Source organism: Zonotrichia albicollis, chromosome 20 (genome assembly GCF_047830755.1).
Source record: "Zonotrichia albicollis isolate bZonAlb1 chromosome 20, bZonAlb1.hap1, whole genome shotgun sequence".
NCBI lineage: Eukaryota > Metazoa > Chordata > Aves > Passeriformes > Passerellidae > Zonotrichia > Zonotrichia albicollis.
Genome location: NC_133838.1, coordinates 7980427 through 7999722, shown reverse-complemented (window position 1 = coordinate 7999722; position 19296 = coordinate 7980427). Strand labels below are relative to the sequence as shown.

At 48.2% G+C, this 19296-nt stretch overlaps 1 protein-coding gene across 4 annotated transcripts in view; it reads right to left on the bottom strand.

Annotated features, from left to right (window-relative positions):
- Positions 1 to 13701, bottom strand: part of LUZP1 (leucine zipper protein 1) — a 33497-nt gene extending 19796 nt beyond the window's left edge. The window contains exon 1 of one of the 4 annotated variants that reach the window (XM_074555725.1): positions 13542 to 13701. The gene's annotated coding sequence lies outside the window, so the exon portion shown is untranslated. Of the gene's footprint in view, positions 1 to 7178; positions 7710 to 7834; positions 8408 to 13531 lie in introns of those variants that run through there. The other 3 variants (XM_074555727.1, XM_074555728.1, XM_074555726.1) reach the window with 3 other exon arrangements.
- Positions 13702 to 19296: the final 5595 nt, after the last annotated feature.

The window sequence follows — 19296 nt, the reverse complement described above, 5'->3', positions numbered from 1 at the left end:
GAGTAAAATTATATGCCAAAGGTTATTGAATGTGAAGAACCCAAAGTTCTGTGACTCAGACAATAGGGAAACACACATTCATTATTTCTATGTTCCTCCCCAGCAGCTGGTTTGGGCTATGGGTACAGTCAGGATGCTGAAGAGACAGAAACCTCAGCTGCACCTCCAGTGCCTTCTCCTCTGTTCCTTTTCTTCTCTCCTGCATCACTGCAGCTTTTGTGCTTCTCAAACTTCCATTATTCCCAGATATTTAGCACAGAGTAAAAGCTCTTCTCAGACTTCTCTTCCACATTGTCACTTGACTCTTGAACTTGCTCTTTTACCCTCTTCATCTGGCCTTTATAAATTTTACCTTTCAAGCACAATGCTCCACCCTCCTGTGGAATGCTTGTGCTGAAAATTGGGTCAGTACCATCAACCCCAGCTCCTGCTGCTGTTTTCACTCCCTTGTCCCATCCTGGTGCCTTCTGCTTGTCTCTGGTTGGGCTCACCCTGTTCAGTGCCCTACTTCTGCTTGCATGTAGTGGTTCATGAGGGAATTTCTTGCTGCACAATGTTATGGAAGCTGGAAGTCCTCATGGGTTCATAAAGCAGCAATTAGAAACATTCATGGGAGAAAAACCCCTCAAGGTCATTCCTACAGAGACCCACTCCTAGTTCAGCGAGAAAACTTGAGAGAAAACTTGCAGGTTGGAAGAATCCTTTGATCTGCATGGTTGAACATTTCCCCTCTGCTCTCCCTCCTTCCCAGGTGTCCATTTGCAGCATTGTTCTCATCCACCAGAGCTCTTATTATCTTCTTGAGCTCCTTTATTGTCCTGTCACAAACACTTGGCCAGGTGAAACAGGGCTGACACTGCACATCTGACAAGTGCCACACTGCAAAGTGGCTACACACCCAAAATCACACACAGTCCTTCATCCAGCAGCACCTACAGAGCTGGGAAAGGCCTGCCTGCTACAATACACTTAATAAGATTAACTTCAAGTATTCATAGCCATCTTTGAATCATTCTGCTGATTAGGCATAGGCAGCTCTAACCTTCACATTCTTCCTAACACTATACCCAAGAGGCACATGGCTACAAACATAGCCCTGCTGGCATTAAATTTATGGAGTGTTGTTTGTTTCTCTGCATCCTGTCTGATACAGGGCACATTCCATTCCCCTAACAGAGTAGAAGGACATCTGAGTCAGCTTTGCAGGAACACTCCTTTGATTGCTGTGAGTTTTTCTGGCTAAAAGATCAGCTCAGGCACTCAGAGGTTTCCATGTAGATCCCTACAAACCCTGCAGAAAACTGGGATCAACCAAAGGTCCTCACAAAAAAACAAGCTCATGAACTCTATAACACAGACAACTGGCTACTCCTGTGACTTTCTCCCTGGAAGAACTCATTCAATTAAGTTTGTAAGTGCTAAAAGAAAAGTTTTTCAGCTCTCTTACAGCTGCCACAGGAACAGCCTGAGGAGCTGCCATAGCTACTGGACTGCTGCAGCTCCCAGTCCATCAATTTTCTGCCTTGGACAAAAATGAAAGGCCAGGCAGGCACCCAGCCTGTGTGTGGTACCTGTGTAGCCAAAATGTAATCTGCTAGAGCTGTGCATTCAATACAAAAACATTCATGCATTCCCCACAGATAAAGTCTGCAGCACTGTTAGATAATCACCCAGCTGATCCCAGTGTGTCAGGCCAGGTGGATGAATGGGCTCCTGGAGACTGCACTGTCATCAGAAAACAAGAGCATTAAGGTTCACCTGGACCAGAACATAAACCTGGCTTAGGTCTGTCCTTGGTGCCAACCCTGCCCTTTTAAACCTGCTCTGCCTCCAAACATGACTGACCTTGTCTGGGAAGATCCAGGCCAAGCCATGCCAAGAACTGGGCAAACACAAGGCAGCACTGATGTGGTCAGGACTGTCCCCACTCCTTAGCAGGGAAGATCTTTTGGGAACAGCTCAGACTGTCACCTTTAACTCCATTTCACAAGGGTGCCCTGTCCTCTCTGCACACCTTGCCCTGCACTTCCTCCTGCTCTGGGCACCCAGGATTTTGTCCACAGACCCTCAGACTGCTGGCATGGCAGCACAAGGAAATAAAATGGGACCTGAAATAAAAATGATCATTCATATTTCAGCAAGTGTCAAAAATTTAATTTTCCATTAATCTTTACTAACAGGCCTATAACTCAAAAATTCTAAGCAGACATCTAAGACTAATTACTCTGATAAAATTCAATATTCAAGAATAAACCCAATTTTAACTTCTGTCTTGTAGGTCAACTTTATATATCATTAGTATTGCTATCCACCCATTGAACAGAACAGATAGAAAGAAACATGATCACCAGAAATCTCCCAAATCAGCAGAAGTTTTACCCCAAGTCTCTGCAGAGCTGCTCTTGCTGAGGGGATCCCTCTTCAGGGCAGGCTGCTGTTCCCTTGATTTGGCTGTGAGAAGCTTGCCCTGGCCTGGCTAACACATCCAAATCCACATCTTGCTCTGCTTAGTGCAGATGCAGATTAAACTGCTGGCAGGTTTTCAGGACCCTGCCCTGGGATAGATGGACAGCAGCACCTCTGCAGGCAGCTCAGAGCCTGGCTGCCCTGTGTTTGCAGCCAAAATGCAAAGGGCTGAACAAAGTCTGCAATTAGCAGCAATTCAGAGTCGTGGAAGGGCCCCTGAGGAGGCCAAGGAATCTGATCCAGGTTCAGGTGCACTGCTGCTGCTCCTGGAGCAAACCAGGGGTTACACTTGAGCTGTGAACTCCCAGTGAGAGGCTGTGTGTCAGAGTGGCACATGCTGGAGCTCACTGCAGCTGTGCCACTCTGCAGCTTTTGGACAAACATTGTCCACCAATAATGATGTTTTAAGACTGGCATTGTTTATGGCAGTAAAACCCCAACAGCTGGATCACTGCGTTGAGGGCAATGGGGAAGGTCAGTCTTTCAATGTGGTGCCTCTTGAGCCGTGTTCTGGGAGTTCTCCTCTTCTTCTCACATTTAGGCATCAGGATGTAGGATGTAGAGATGTAGGAGAGGCTGTTCCCCATTCAGCAGCCTGGAGAACAGCAGGGCTAATGGTGCTGTCATGAAAAGCCCAGGAGGAAGCTGGCAGCCATTAGAAATGCCTCTGGCATCAAGGCTGCCCAGCTCGGGTTACAGCAGCAGCATCACTTCCAGCCTGAGGCAAACCTTTTGGCTGCAATTCATGAAATCCACATGCTCTGGAGCAAGACACCGGGTGCTGTCACCATCACCAGCCCAGGGTGCTTGGCCACCCTGCAGGAGCAGCAGGCAGGCAAGCCAGGGCACCTTCCATCCCCAGGGACCCACGCAGAGCAGAGCAGAGCAGAGCAGAGCAGAGCAGGCTCTGACTCACAGGCAGGGCAGCCAAGGCCTGGCTGGTTCCTCCCCAGTCACATGAACTGGGTGGACCACGGGCACAGCGTCTCACAAGCACCTGCACAGGAAAGTGAGGGCTGGCGGGGCAATCACACACCCTGAGTAATCTCCACATCCTCCAAGGCCGCCCAATACAAACAGTTGGTAACTCTGTCCCTGTTAGTGTTTGCTGTACCACAAATACTAATATAACAAGCAGCTTTTCTTTCCTCTCTCAGCTCCCAACCTGCAGCTTTTTTGTTCACTGGCGAGTGTGAAGTCAAATGAAAGGAAGTATTCAGGAACTTAAAAATGTCTTATAAATCACTCTTAAATAGGATTTGCTCAATGAGGACAGAAGATCCTAACAGTTGTCTTTGTGTTCAATTTATTGCTGAAAATACCCTCAGGTGGCAAAAAAGTAAATAAAATAACATTTACAAACAGGAACATGCTGCCTTTGTGAGAGCATGCTTGTAGCTGTGGGGACTTAACCTCAAAATTAACCCTCCATGGACAATGGGGAGACTCCAAGACAAGCTGCCAAGATGGTGTTATGGCACTGGGCAACTCTGCCACTGAAAACTGCCCAGCTGAAAGCCTTGATGGATTTATGGATGGAATACATTCACTTGCAGGCTGAGCCTCTCAAAATGACAACAGGCATTTCACACACAGACACACAGCATTGTGCCAGGGCAAACAGGACATAAAAGTGAGGGCACCTCATTGCCCTGGCAGGCAGAGAGCAGCCACACACCCTGCACCACTCACTGCTCTGGGAAGAGCTGCAAGGGCACCTGATGTTCTCCATAAGCCAGAGTCCAAGGTCTGGGAACTGGCTGGGGCATTCAGCAGTCATTGTTGGGATGCTCCTTAATGCAGAAAGAGATAGCAGAGAGATAGCTGGCCTTTGCTTCTTCTTTCCAAGAATGGGCCAGAGTAATTCCCCATTTGCTTGGGGAAAAGTGTCTCCTTTGACCAGGGAGGGCACTGAAACAGCACAACAGCTGTAACACCCCAGAGACCATCCCAGCACCCAGGTGCCTCCTTCAGCAGGCAGCTAAGAAGCTGTTTGGGGTCAGAAGTGTGGCACAGGATTTCCATCAGGAAGGTCCTGAGCCACACTTCTTCCACAGAAAGGGTGAATAACATCACCAACTTCAAAGCTCTTCCTTGTCAATAGGACATGAAAGGGTTAAAGATGTCACTCCACTCATGACTACTATGGGAAAACTTTGTTCCAAATTCTCCATTTCATGCTGCTAGAAAATCAACAATCTTGAATTACCTTGTATTAAGGCAGTTCTACAGGGCAGCCTGCATTTGCTTTTAAGCCCACTGGCTATCCAAGGTTGTTGACTACTGGACAAACAGACAAATTCTACTGCTCCTGGAGCACAGGTACTCCTGCAAGCATTACACAAGATGCTAATGACAAAATCTGCAGGCTTAATGCCAAGCATTAATTTATGTAAATCCTATCCTAAATGAAGATCAGAGCCAAGAGGGCATATGCTTTTCTTGCAGCACGTTTAAGAAGTGGAGAGTGAGAAATAGAGCATGAAGCAAAAATGGCAGCAGAGGATCCCCTCCAGGACACCGTGCTCACTTGCATTGTTATTTACGTGTTTTTTTCCCCTTGTACTCCCTGGGCTGAAGGAAGGAAGGATGTTTCACAGGAAGGAAGCACTGGTGTGGCTGTACTGAGACAGGACCTCACTGCTTCCCCCACCCCATGCTGCTCCTTTCTACAGAGGAGGGAAAGAGCAGGAAATTCACATTTTCTCTCTCATCTTAGAGTAAGGGGAGGAAGCTAATCTCAGTCCAGCTCTGATTTCAAACAAGGTTAGTGTCCAAAGCTGAGCAGGTTGCTCAGGACTGCATTAAGTTGTGAAAATCTCCAGGGTCAGAAATGCCCCAATCTTTCAGGCCCTGTTTCCTGTCAGAACAATCTCAGGGAGAAAATTATTTTCCTTTATGTTCAGTCAGAATTTCCCATGCTGCCACTTTCTGCACCTGGAATGGGGCAATACCCAGCATCAGCTCAGACTGGTGTATGAATGGATTGAGAGCAGCCCTGCAGAGACAGACTTGGGGGTGTTCGGCAAAAAATTGGATATGACCCAGAAATGTGTACTTGTAGCCTAGAAAGCCAACAATGGTCCTTGGCTGCATCAAAAAAATTATGGCCAGCAAGTCAAGGGAAGTGATTTCCCCACTCTGCTCTCATGAGACCCCACCTGCAGCACTACATCTGGAGTTCTGGTGTCCTCAGAAAGACTGCAGTGGGCTCACAAGAGGCCACAAAAAAGAGTCAAGGACTGTAATAATTTTGTGAAGAAGGACTGAGAGAGTTGGGGTTGCTCAGTCTGGAAAAGAGGAGACTCTGGGGAGCCTTTCAATATCTAAAGAGGGTTTATAAGAAAGACACAGACTTTTTACCATGCATTGTGGTGATGGGGTGTGGGCACTGGTTTCAAACTAAGAGAGGAGGTTAAGATTGGATATTAGGAAGAAATTCTGCCCTGTGAAGGTGGTGAGTCACTGGCACAAGTTGCCCAAAAGAGCTGTGGATGCCCCATCCCTGCAAGTGTCCAAGGTCAAACTGGATGGAGATTTAGGCAACCTGATCTAGAGAAATGTCCATCTGAACCTCATGACACTTCAGACAGCATCTCACCAGTACTGAGCAGGAAAGAAAAATCTTCTCTTGATCTGCCTCACAGGCACTCAGTGCCATGCTGCCACTGCTGTGCTGAGCCTGTCCAGCTTGCTGCTGCCACTCCTGCTTTTGCAGAGAGAGATGCTCTGTGTGCCCCACCAGCTCACACACAGCTGGGCTCCACAGCAAGGACTGTGCTGAACTCTCAGCCACAAACCCAGCAGCTGCAGCAGTCACTAGAGGCACACAGGGCAGAGATTATTAAAATAAGAAAAAAGGAAAAAAAAAAAAAAGAGAGAACCCACCCAGCTTTGCAAATCAGCTCAAGGCGTAGGCAGCTGAGGAAAAGTGAATGGAGATGTGTGTGAGGACTTGGGAGAGTGCTCCTGGTGTAAGGCAGCCAGAGAAAGGCAGCAGAGAATGGGGCTGGCCATAGGAGAGGAGGGAAATGAGGGGCAGGTGACCCAGACCCAGGGAGTGCCAGCTGGCACTGAGCAGGGCACGGCTGCTTCCCTGCTTCTCTCTGCCTGCACCTCCAGGCAGCCTCAGCCCAGCTCTGTTTGTGCTCTGTGCTCTGCAGAGTTCACCCCACAGAGCCTCCCCAGCCTCCCACCAGGGCTGGAAAGGAGCTGCCCACCTCCATTGCAGCATTGTTCCTGCAGTCACCTTCACACACAATCTCACAGCTTCCCCAAAGCACCGCTGATACTGCTCCCTTCACAGCCCCTCTGACACTGGCTAAAAACAAAAGGAAAATATCTATTCCAAACTGGGCTTCTTGCTCCCATGCTCTGCCCAGTGCATAAAAGGTAACATTCAGAGAATTTTAGAGCACATGCAGGCAGTTTACAATATATTAACAGCCAAAACTCACACAGAAACAACACCCACATTACACAGGATGCCTTTATGCAAGGACATTAGTCATACTCAACAACATTAAAAACAATCCTGAAGAGCAGCTATACAGAATAGGATGCAGACAGAAGAGTGAGAGACTTCATTAGGAATTCTCAATTGCTCCAAGTTCAAATTCTCACCACAAAGCATAACTACTAGTTATTTATTATCATCCAGGAATTATTGTTTTCCAGTAAAAACAGACATATTTCCAAATGATTCACACTACCTGAGAAATTAATGTGTTTGCAGCTCTGTTCCAGATCCTAGGTCAGGAATCTCCATTCTATTCCAGTAAATTCCACTAAGATATCACATGTAACAACAAGTTCTTGAAGAAGTTTCATCAGATTTTCCCTTTAAGGTAACCCACTGCACTCCCACGTGAGGCACAGGCACCTCAAAGGCACAAGAGCAGAAAGTGCTGCAGTGGAATCAGATGATCAGCACAACCTTGGAGCCTCTGCAGCCTCAGAAACACATCCTGTGATTTTCAAATCAATCCAGTGGGGAAGACACAAAGCAGTGCTGAACCTTACGAGCCAGCTAATGCTTTTGGAAGCAATTTTAATGAATGCAATCCTGAGAATGAATGTGGCTGACAGATTTTGCTGCAACACGTAGGGAGGGTGCAGCACTGCAGCAAAAGCTGTCACTCCCATCGTGCAGAGCTGTGCTGCATGCAGCAGGGTGGCAGGGCTGACGACACCAACCCTCAGAACCCCCCTGGCACAACCACCCTTGCTGCACAGCCCAGAGCTGCCCTTCTGCAAGCCCTGCATTGCATGCAGCAGCAGGGGAAAATGTGAAAAGGAAGGTAAAGAGAGGTACATTCGAGGTAAAGAGAAACATTCCTGAGCTAATTAAAGAGTCGCTTGAGCTTACCTTCATCGTGAGCAGTCATGCAGAAAGACATTTTCAGCTTAGGATGAAGCTTCCATTTTTAGAGGTCAATTAGAACACTGCAACACTCACACGAGGAGCAGGAGCACAGGCCCTGCCATGTCACACAGCAACCTGCTCCCTCCTTTGCTCCCACACCCCCTTTACCTACCCTGGCACCTCCAGTGCAGGGTCCCTGCTGTCCCCTGCTCCCTCAGGGGACATGGAGCACTCACTGGGAGGATCTGCTGTCCCCTGCTCCCTCAGGGGACACGGAGCACTCACTGGGATGACCTGACAGACATTGCCCACTGGTCCCAGAGTGGGAGAGCTGCTGTCTGGAGCACAGGTGATGTGTGTCACCAGACTGCACCTTCCTCAGCTGCCCCACACGGCACAGGTCAGGCAGCCCTCTCACATCACCTGCCCACAGCCACAGATGCTTTCCTACTGCACAGCCTGACACATGAGCCCCAAGCTCCAGTGGTTTTGTAATATTAACCACCAAAGCTGAATCCTACCAGGGTAAAGAAGCCTTGGTTCTCATCTCCTGCTGCTCTGCTTTCTCAGAGGCATGCAGAGCACAATCAAGGATGGCCACAACACTGTTTGCAAAGGGTCTGAATGAAATCAGTCCTGCTGCTTCTGAGCCAAACAATCACAAACACACACAGGGGTTTTTGTGGCAAAAAAATCTTATTTAGATCAACACCCCCTCCCCCTCCTCCAGGCATCAAGTTTGCAAGTTGAAATCACAAACCTCAAAACTGGCTGAGTTAATGAGTTAATTCAATACTAAGTAAGGTTTGATACTATGGCCTGGGCAGTACAGCAGGTCAAACTATGACTTAAAAACCAATTAGCTAAGTAAATTCAGAACTATAAATGTTTACATGCAGGGGCTTGTCCACCCAGTACTGATTAAAAATCCTTAAAGCTTACACTTTCCCCTTTGTGACTTGAAGCAGCTCAACCACCACATTCCCCACAAAGCAGGGCAGACAGCAAGGAGGGATGAGGAATTATCCACACCTGACAGTGCATGTCCCCCATTTCTTCATCCTGGGGCACTCAGAAGCAGAGAAGGAAGCGTGGAACCAGGCCTGCAGCCCGGGGAGGGCAGTGGGCAGCCCTGGCACACAGGGCAGGGCAGCAGGACAGATATCACACTGCAGCAGGCCAACGAGCAGCCACACAGAAGTTTCCAGCTCACACAAAGTATTTACACACGTGGGACCGGTGCACTTTGCTGGCCCGTGTTCAGTAAAGCTGCTCAGAGCCCAGATGACAGGACTCTGAAGTTATTTTGTGAGGAGGACATTTAGGTTTGCTCAATTCAATGAAGCTCTGACAAACAGGGCCAAAAAGATTGGGACTTAATGTAGAAAATTTTCCACTGAAGTCCTCTTAATATGATGTCTCTACTCCTCTGCCCAAACCTGGGTAGCACTTTGTGTGAGCAGGAATTCTGCAAAGGTAGCACATCCAAACTCACTGTGAAAGCATGGTGGTGAGGTGTTTAGAAAAAGGAGAGTTTTAATGTTGTATTTAGCAGTCAGCCCACTCTGCAGCCTTGTCAGCCCTTAGGATCCCTCCCAATAACCCCAGGAATGAAATATATCACTTCCTTGCTTAGGAACAAAGTTGCCAATGCACAGGTATAAAGTGTAAGAACACAGAAGCTGTAAATTTATTTCTGTGTGTCTGTGGGCAGATGACAGTGGCTGCTTGCTCTTGTCAACACAGCAATGCTTAAATGTTCAAGGGATGCTATTACTGCACAAGTGACCTCACAAACTTTGGACCAGATCCCCAAACTTAAGTTTTATAGTTATTTTCAGGTGGCTCTGCACTTTGCCTGCCTTTTTCTAGCCTGGTGCTCCCCTCCCCTGGCCAGAGTAAAGCAGCCCTGCAGCCAGGCTGGGAATCAGGCAGGGCTAAAGGGATTGGGGGAGGCTGATGGTTAATTTTCACCCAGATCAACTCTCTGAACACAGCTACATGGAGTTTTTGTCAGCTGGGGTGGGGCTAGAAAAGGCACTTGGAGGAGAAAAGAGGACAAGGGGGAAGGCAAACCCACCTCCTGCAGGCACAGTGCCCACCTGCACTGATGCAGCTCTTCCCAGATCCAAGGCTGGAGAGGATGTGAGAACCCATCTCTCCTCCAGCTTGACAAGAGCAAGCAGCCACTCTCATCTGCCCACAGACACACAGAAATAAATTTACCAGCTCAAGTGTTCTTATACTTTATACCTGTGCATTGGCAACTTTGTTCCTAAGCAAGGAAGTGATATATTTCATTCCTGGGGTTATTGGGGTGGATCCTAAGGGCTGACAAGGCTGCAGAGCGGGCTGAGTGCTAAATACAACATTAAAACTCTCCTTTTTCTAAACATCCCCTTCTCCTTTCAGCCCATCACTCACAGAGCACATTCACCTTTAACTGTGTTTCTATGTGAAATTCAAATGTTCAGGAACACAAAACGTTACATTCTCTGCACAACAAAAATATTCTCAGCTTTCTTTTCCAGAAAAGGAAACAGAACCTGCCTGTGCACAGCATTCACACTTGCATGCGTGCTGCTGTCACGCTCAGGTAAAGCTGAGTGCTGCACCTGCATATCCTACTCCACCCTGGTGAGGGTTAAAGCACACAGGGCTGAGGCATCTTACAAACCCTTATCTGCCCAGATTAGGGCCTCAGCAGGGGAACGTCGCTGCCAAAACCTAAGACACAAAAGCATTAAGGCCCAAATGGCCACATTCTGATGGCTGACATCCAATGCCACACTTTATATTGGATCATTTCAAAAACACTGGTTTTCGGGCTGCTGAATCCAGCCAAACCTCACCGACTTCACAGGAATGGCATGCCTGGCATGCCTGCTCAGTCAGGGTGGTTATGAAGGCTCCTAAATCTGGACAGTTAAGGGCAAATGGTTTGTGGCTTTTCCACCAAACTGATTCAGTCACCAGCTGTAAACCCTCAAATCCAGAGAGATGTGACTGCTCACAGTGTGTGCAGGGAGTGGCTGCAGTCACCACCAGGAGAAGGCTGCCAGCCCTGTTACCCTGGCAAACAGATGAGCTTGGGCAGGGAGATTAATCACACCTTTGGTGCCTACCAGGGAGGAGGAGATCAAGTTAAAAGACTAAAGCAAGACTAAAGCACTCCAAAAATTCAGCACATTGAAAGCAGAGAAAACAACACTATGGAAGGACAAAGCTTTGGTTTGTCCAGCTTTGGGAGTGCAAGAAGTGCTGGCAAGCAACACCTGCTCATCAGCTGCCACCAAGTATTTGAAAACATTCATTCTTTCTACTTCAAGTGTGCAAATACAAGCATTACCCAAGGCAAAAATCTGTACAGCAGGCCTTAGAGGTGTGAAGATGTATGTAACCATGCCACAACCATCACAACAAAGGTTCTCCATTCCAACACATTTTAAAGGCTCCCATGATCTGCAGTCTACTATTTAGTATAAAACATATCACTGCTACAAATCATCACCCTCATGGGAATCTTCCAAGAAAAACGACCTCCTAAAGATATTATATGCTTCATTTTAGTGTAACAATTGTATCAAAATTGTCCTTCTTTGTCATTTCACTCATTTATGAAAAATTCCCATGAGGAAAGAGGCCTCTGGTTCCACACCAACTGCAGCCCAGGGTGGGAAGGAAGGCAATGGAGAACATGCACAGCCTCAGAGTCCCTGGGTACAATATTCTGGTAAGGTTATGCTCAAAGATGTAATCACCAATACAAAATAATGTGGCCTAGATTGCAAGGCATACTGGGCTTTTAAATATCATCATTTCTTGTAACAGCCACATTTGAGAGTTCTCTTTTTTTAACACGAGTTATTTTTGCCTATGATTCCTAGCCTCATATTAAATAAAGAAAATCTGTAACTTCCTCTCAGTTAGGCAATTTTCAGAACACAGAGACAGCCAGAAGGCTGGCAAAAAGTCTACACTCCTGTAACTTATTTCTGCTTCTTAGGAAGTCAACATCGGTCAGATTGGCCTGTACTGGAGTGCAGAAACTTTATTATTTCATATTATTATGAGGAAGCTGAGGGTGAAGAACTCCTCAGATCGGGAGATGCAGGGGTTGGTTAATGGGAACCTGACTACTCTTGAATTGTGCTGCTCTCCCACACTCCCTTTACCCCAACTCATTCCTCTACCAGGAACTTTCAGACATATCCAAAAGAAACACAGCAATCAGCTCTCCATGTCCTCCTCCTCCGTGCAGGGCTACAGAGGGCTGAGCACTGAGTAGCTCCAAGAGTGCAGGCACGACGCTGGTGAGAGGGTCCCATGTCTAGGAGGGGTCCCTTGGCGTGTCAGGGACTTTGTGCGGTCCTTACTGCTGCAGAGCCGATACAATGGAGGAATTACACTCCTGCAAGTGCCGCAAACCAGCCACAGAGCACGCTGTCCCTGCCGAAGCGTGCCAGCTGGTACGGGCTGCACAAAGCGAGCCGAGCACGGAGCTGCCGGTCCCGTCCTCGCACAGACTGTAACGCTGGGGAACGACGCCTCCCCCCAATGTCCCGCAGGTCAGCAGATGCATACCTCTGCCATGAGGCTGTAGGCATGTGGGAAGTTACTGCATTTTTTCCCCCTCTAAACGCGGAATGCCACAGACCATTCCAGGTTGTAAAATTCCCCCCTTCCCACTGTCATCACCCACCCCGGCGAGAGGCTCGATAAAGCACCAGCCCCGACACACGCCACAGCGATGAGCACTCCTTTCCTTCCCCCGGTTTTTGTGGAATATCTTAACAGAATTTACGCACCTAACCCCACCGCACCTAACTCAAACTGGGATGGTAACTTTAACTTGCGTTTAATTGGTTTAAAGGCTTCAGATGTGGCATTACAAAGGGGGAAAAAATGCAGATAGGCAATGAAAGCGCAATCACCAAGGACAACAAGCAAAGGTTTGCTGTGCCACTGGCTTCACATGCCAGCACATGGGACACCTGACAAAGCCAAACGAGGGAAGTTTCAGAAATTTCCAAAAGAGGCAAAAAAAAAAAAAGTTTTACAATGCTCCCTTAATTAACTCCCTCACAACGGGGGAGCAAAGAAGAACGAAGTAATTAACAAAGTCGGAGCATCAGAAAAGCATATATATAAAAGAACGTTGTTAATTATATTATAAACGTGGGCGGGCTGGGAAGGAAGGGGGAACTCAGGAAAAATAAGCAACAGGAAAGGGAGTATGTGGCTGCAGCAAGGAAAAAAAAATGGTTATGCACAGAAAACGCGTTACGCGCCTGGAAACCTCCAAAACCTCAACCAAGCCGCAGCCAGTGGAGCTCGGAACTTCCTTGCGGGCAGCTCGCTAGAGCGAGGACCGGCGGGACCGTGCCCTTCCCGGGCGGGGACGGGGCCGATCTCCGCTCAGGAAAGCGGCTGTTCCGGTCCCGTCGGAAGGAGCCCGACGGCGGCTCCATTTCCGAGCGGGAGCCGAGGCCCCGGCGGGCGCCTCAGGGCCGGGTCTCCCGCGGGGGGTCCCCGCCGCCGCCAACACCGCGGGCAACCCGGCCTTGAGGCAGCCGCTCGCCCGCACGGGAAGGGACGGGAAAGGCGGCGGCGGCGGTCAAAGACAAAGCGGATGCCTCAAATTCCTCCCCGCCCCGCCGGTCTGCGGCACCCCCCGCCCTCCGCCCCTTCATCGCGCACCTCTGCCTACCTGGGCAGCAGGAGCGGCCAGGCTTCGCTCCCTCCCAGCCCGGGCTTGGGCAGCCGCAGCCCGCGAGGGGCTCCGGGGCTCGGGCGGCGGGTGCGGGCGCTGACAATGAGGGGAGGGACGCGGTACCGGGCGGTGCTTGACGTCACGGTGAGCGGGCGGGGGCTGGCGGCCCGGCCCGGCCGCCGTGCGGCTCCGCGGCGCCCGCCCCCCGACCCTGAGAGGGCGGGCAGGCCCCGGCCGCCATTTTGGGGGGGCTGAGGGCGCTCGGGGCAGGGAGGGGAAAAAAAAGTTTCCGCAAGGCCCCGGCGCGGAGCTGGGCGCGGTTGGTGTCGGGGATGGGCGCAGCGGAGGAGTTACCGTGGCTGATCTCACGGTGGGTTCGTGCTCCGGAGCCTGCCGGACAACCCCTTCTCCGGACCCGGCCCGGGGCTGCCGCTGCATCGGGGATTTGGTGTCGGGACAGGCGGTGCCGGTCCCGGCTCGTTAAAAGCCCGTGCCAGGTGACACAGCGAGGTTTTGTCCTCATCTCCCGCCGCATCCCCCCTTTAGTGCCATCTCTTGGAGAGTTTGGGACTTGGTGGTCCATCCAGCTGTGGTTGGTTCCACCTCTGGTATTGCAGCCCAGGGATGCCGAGATGGGATCTGAGACAGGAGACGTCCCTCAACACCAACTGGGAAAAGTTGAAAAGTTGCTCGCGGTGTGGCTGAGCGGTGAGCAGAGCCCCGGCACTGCGGGGACACGGTGAAGAACACCGGGGACTGCCCGGTGCTCTGTGATCATCGCGCTGCCCTTGCCCGGCTGAGTCCCCGGCAGACGCGGTCAGAGGCCGGTGAGCAATTCCAGCCTCCCGGGCGGGCAGCGAGACGTGACAGGCTGGGAACCCACTGGGCATTGAGGGGACATGTGGGGAAAAGGGGAGCTGCCTCCTCACCTTGTAACATCCCTCATTCCACTTTGTCTGCACCTCCCACTGACTGCACTAAGTCCCCATCATTAAAAATATTAAATAAAAATATGCTTTATCTTAGAGCAGCCAGAGCTTCCTTAGTTTTCCTCTACATCATTTCCTTTCCCTGGACAGAAATTTCCAAGTGTCTAACCTCACACCACTAAGCTTTTTTTCTTTGAAATACCAGCCTGGTTTGAAATACAACCCTTGTTGCCACGGGCACTGTGCCACCAGCTGCAGCGTGACACGGAGCAGGCAGCTTGTCTCTCACTTGGATCCAGAGATTTGACATTTATCATTTCCTGGGTTTCCATTCACTCTCTTCCCTACCCAGCAGCTGGTTCAGTTGCCACCTTGGTGAGGGGCTTCTTTCTCCTCCTTTATCAGCTCAGCTCAGTTTGTTTTCTGTCACCTCCCTCCATCACTCATGCTGGTGGGTCAGGACTTCACCTCACACCTTGTGCTTTCCCTCCAGCAGCAGTTCAGCTCACTGTGCCAGTGCTGCTGGCAGCTGGTGGCACAGGAGGCTGAGGAGTGTCTCCCACTCCTTAGTGAGCATTTCCTCTTGTTTACACTACTGCTCAATGAGGACTCACCAAAGCCTGAGGCATGGTTGCAATGCTTATCTCTTGGATTGGAAGCGTGGGTGCTGGCTTTCCAAAACCCAAAACAGGATGCCAGCACCACTGGTAGAAAGCTTTTCCCCCAGATGTCCCCACAATGACTGATAGAAAGGCTGCATAGTTCCAGGGGAGTGTGGTGTAAGTAATGTGGGCAGGTGTGACCAGAGATGATGAGCAAGGAGAGATGACAAACACAATAAAATCACAAATGATATGGGGAAGCAGCAGAAGCTCTCAGTGTGTCTGACAACAGAGGATCCATATGGGTGTAGTAGCTTTAAACAAATAAAAGTATCTCGTGCATCTTATGCACAGCTTGATAACGTGAGAAGTGGATGGCTCTAGGATGCCATGAACACCAGAGGTATGAGATTCAAAAAGGATTAGCCAAACTTACAGTGAGCAGATTTCTCAGTGGTTATTAAAAATGCCTATCTGAGCCATCTTCCAGTTCATGGTCCCTGAACTGACTCTTCAGGTATTCCTGCTATTCTGTACTCCCTCTGCTTGTATGGTGAATTTAAGTGAGGTGTCTGAGTTGATCTTGCTGCTGCTGATACATCCATGTCCCTACTAAAATCATTTCTGGGGATGCTGCTTCTTCTGCACCAGTTCTGGCATTTGTTCAGTTTATCAAACTGGCAGACAACTAACTCAGAGTCAATACTTCTCTGCCTCTAGTGAGTTGAATTAGCCCACTGTTTTCTAAGCCAGTGGTTCTTGCTTCTCTCTGCAAACTAGAAATGAAGATTCTCCTGTTACTACCTGATTCCAGGTGTTCAGATTTTAAGCATTTAGAAGATCAGGGTGATTATAAGATCCTAATATTTGTTTAATTAATTTCTAACAGCTCCTGACAGAGCTGGAGCCTTGGTTGTGCTAGAAGCCACACAGAGTTTAGGAACAGTATTAAATTCACAGCAAGCAGGGAAAAAGAAACAGAATCATGCTTGTGTGGACAGAAGGGCTGCATGGCTTGCTAGTCTCATATTATTATCAGCAGTCTATATGGCAATGTAAGTTTTGTTGGGTTTGGGGGTTTGTGTGTCAGGCTGTTTCTTGTTCCCAGAATCAGCTGGGTGTCACCATGAGCCCCCACAGAAGCCTGCAGCCATGTCAAGGCATGGTAACAAAGGCACTGAGAAGCCTGCAGCACATAAGAAACGGGTCGGTGTCTTGTTATTTTGTACTGCTGCCATCTTCCTCCCAGTCAGAAAGCTAAAATATTCAGTCCAGTGAGAGCACCATCTCCTCAAACCAAGAGTTTTCATATCAACCTTCACCAGCTGCAAAAGAAGCCAGAACCTGAGACACCTGCAGAACACCAGGATGGGGAGTGGCAATTGCTGGAAATAATAAACAGGATTGACACACACTGTGAGTAGGGTTGGTCTGAATACATCAGACATCTCCACTACTGATTCTTGCAACCTAGGTAATTAAATAGTGTCATTAAAGTCAGTTGGTTTGAGAGGATGTTTCACCTCTTCCTGGAGCAGACATCTTAAAAATGTCAGCTAAATTAGGTCTACACATGGAGCCAGAAGGAGTGCATTTAAGGATGCCAAGGGTGCTTGCCAATATAATTTCAAGATTGGCACCATAGCTACAGCTGTCTCTTCTAACATTTGTTCAAGGACTGGCAAGTTTACTGCAGAGGGAGTTGTGAACTCAAAAAAGAAAAGCAGGGTACAGAGTAGTTTCCATGGTAGTTTAAAATTTGAAATTGTCTATCCATCATTAACTGCTATGGAATTAACAGGAAAATACAAAGCATCATATCTTCACAGTACCAAAGTACCTTTTCCATTAGAATATCAGAGTGGTAAAAAATCATAATTGTCAATGTAAGAATTGTGATATTATGTTATAAAGTGTGTTCTGCAAAAACATTTCCATCATTTCATAAACTGATTACATATACCAAACAGGAAGAGGACTTTTGGGCATGTTTGTTTGTGAAGATGTGATCTGTTCCTCAATAGGGCTTCATATACTTAAATAGTCTTACATATTGTTATTTTGTTCCTTTGTGCATTTTGTTCCTTTGTGCATTTGTTCCTTTGTACTCTCCTGTTTTTAGATTGGTGAGCGTGGTGGGATTGCTTCAACCCATTCAATGGCCATAGTTCTGTCACACAGCAAGGTTCAGGTTTGTCCTGGATCATGTTCCACATTCATTGTCCTGCCAGTTTCTGTCATGGTGACTTCTCCTTGCTGACACTCATCCTCTTCCCTGGTTGTAGGAATAACCTGCACTGGAATTTAAATGCAGGATGCTGCAGTGAACACACATGCTTTGACATTTATTTAGCTATTTCTTCTGTTTTCAATAAATATGATATTAAATTATATTATAATATCATTGAAATAACTGATTATAATATTATCAAAATAATTGATAATATTGATATTATAATATCATTGAAATAACTATCTTCTTGGACATATCAATATGTATTTCTATACAATCATAACATGTTTTAACTTATCTTTGTGCTCAATATTGCAAGAGCTTCACTGGAGAGGCACTGAGATATCACTCAGCCCTCATGTACCTCCTGTGAAATAAATTTGTGTGCTCTGGACTGCAATTCACAGAGCATTGTAAAACAAGGTAAATATGGACATTGATCTCTGTGACACAAGAGCCTCCTCCTTTCAACTCAGAGGCTGTGGGTGCTATTTAATTTATGATCATCTCCAGCAAGAGTTTTCATCTGCCAGTTCCATATCACTGTTTTTTCCAATATAATTTACTGAGGCATGCTATGAAATATTTACTAACAATAAGAATGGTGTAATATTAGACCATGTGCCTTTTAAAATTAACCTATAATCTAACCAAAGAAAGGCTCTACTTTGTTTGCTCTTGAATTAAAGTGTCAAAGAAGAGTGGTGGATCATGTTCCTGTGCTGTATCTTGCCATTCTGTTCATAATTGGAAATCTTCAAGGGTAGGAAATGAAGGAAGAGAACAAAAGCACAGTTGATACAGGCAGGGAATTCACTAGCCAGCCTCTCAAAAGCCCTTCCAGGACCACGATCTGTAATTTTATGTTTGACACTGAGCAGGTGAATCACCCAGGGATCTTGGAAGTCATCACAAACTGGCCCAAAGGTGAACATTTCAGACTGTCATCATCAGATGAGGATGAGAAAGAAGTTGATTGCTGCTATAACAGCACATGGAACAGTACCAGGGACTGCCTCGTGTGAGAGTTCAGTTTTCCACCCTGGTTTATGGTTCCAGCCTTCCCCTGGGGGCTGTGCCAGCTCAGATGTGCCCAGGCAATGCAGCAGCACAGCTCAGGATGTGGCAGTGCCACTCTGGACACACTGGGTGGGCATGGCCATGTAGTGGCACCATCCCAATCTCTTGGCAGAGCCAGATCAGTGAGTGCCCTTTAGGGAGGGTGGAGGAGCCAAGTCCCAAACAGAGCAGCTTTAAATGCTCCAGTGGGAGAGAGGACTGCCCTTCTGTGGGCACACAGCTCTCTCTCTGAGTCCTGGGCCATCCCTTCATGGTCCATCCTCAGCACAGGCACCATGAGTGGGAGAAGCTGTGCCACAAATGCAGAGGAGAGTCTGAAAGCTGGGTGGACATGCACTGTGCTGGTGTGTTGGGATGGCCACAGCACTGGGGGTGGAGATGAATTGCAGGCTGAGGGATGGAAGAGTGGTCAGAGGGGTGATGGGGTGATTTTCAAAGAAATGTGAGGCTCTCATATTCAGTGTAGACATGACACTTTGATGTAAATGCCCAGAGACTAAAACATTGCATGACATTTGGGCTGCACCACTCTGTGTGCTGACTTCATCCAAGACCTCCTTGTGCCAGCTTCCACCTGGCAATCAGGGAATCATCCCAGAGGCAGAGAAGGGCAGGTTAGAAGGGACCTGCTCTGAGACCCCAGTGGAGCATCCTGACAGTGATTCCTGAGCACAGTTTGTTTGACCAGTGTTTAAAGAATTCCAGAGACAGGGATGCCACATCCACCCCAACAACCTAAATTACTAAAAAAATTTTCCTTGGTGTGTCACTTCATTCTCCCCTCTCTAACTTCCCATATCTTGTCACCAAAGAATGAACCTTCTGCCTATTTTATTTATTCCACACTGGCACTAACCATATTCTCCTGCTTCAGTTTATGCATGCAAAAAACTTAAATGACAGAAATA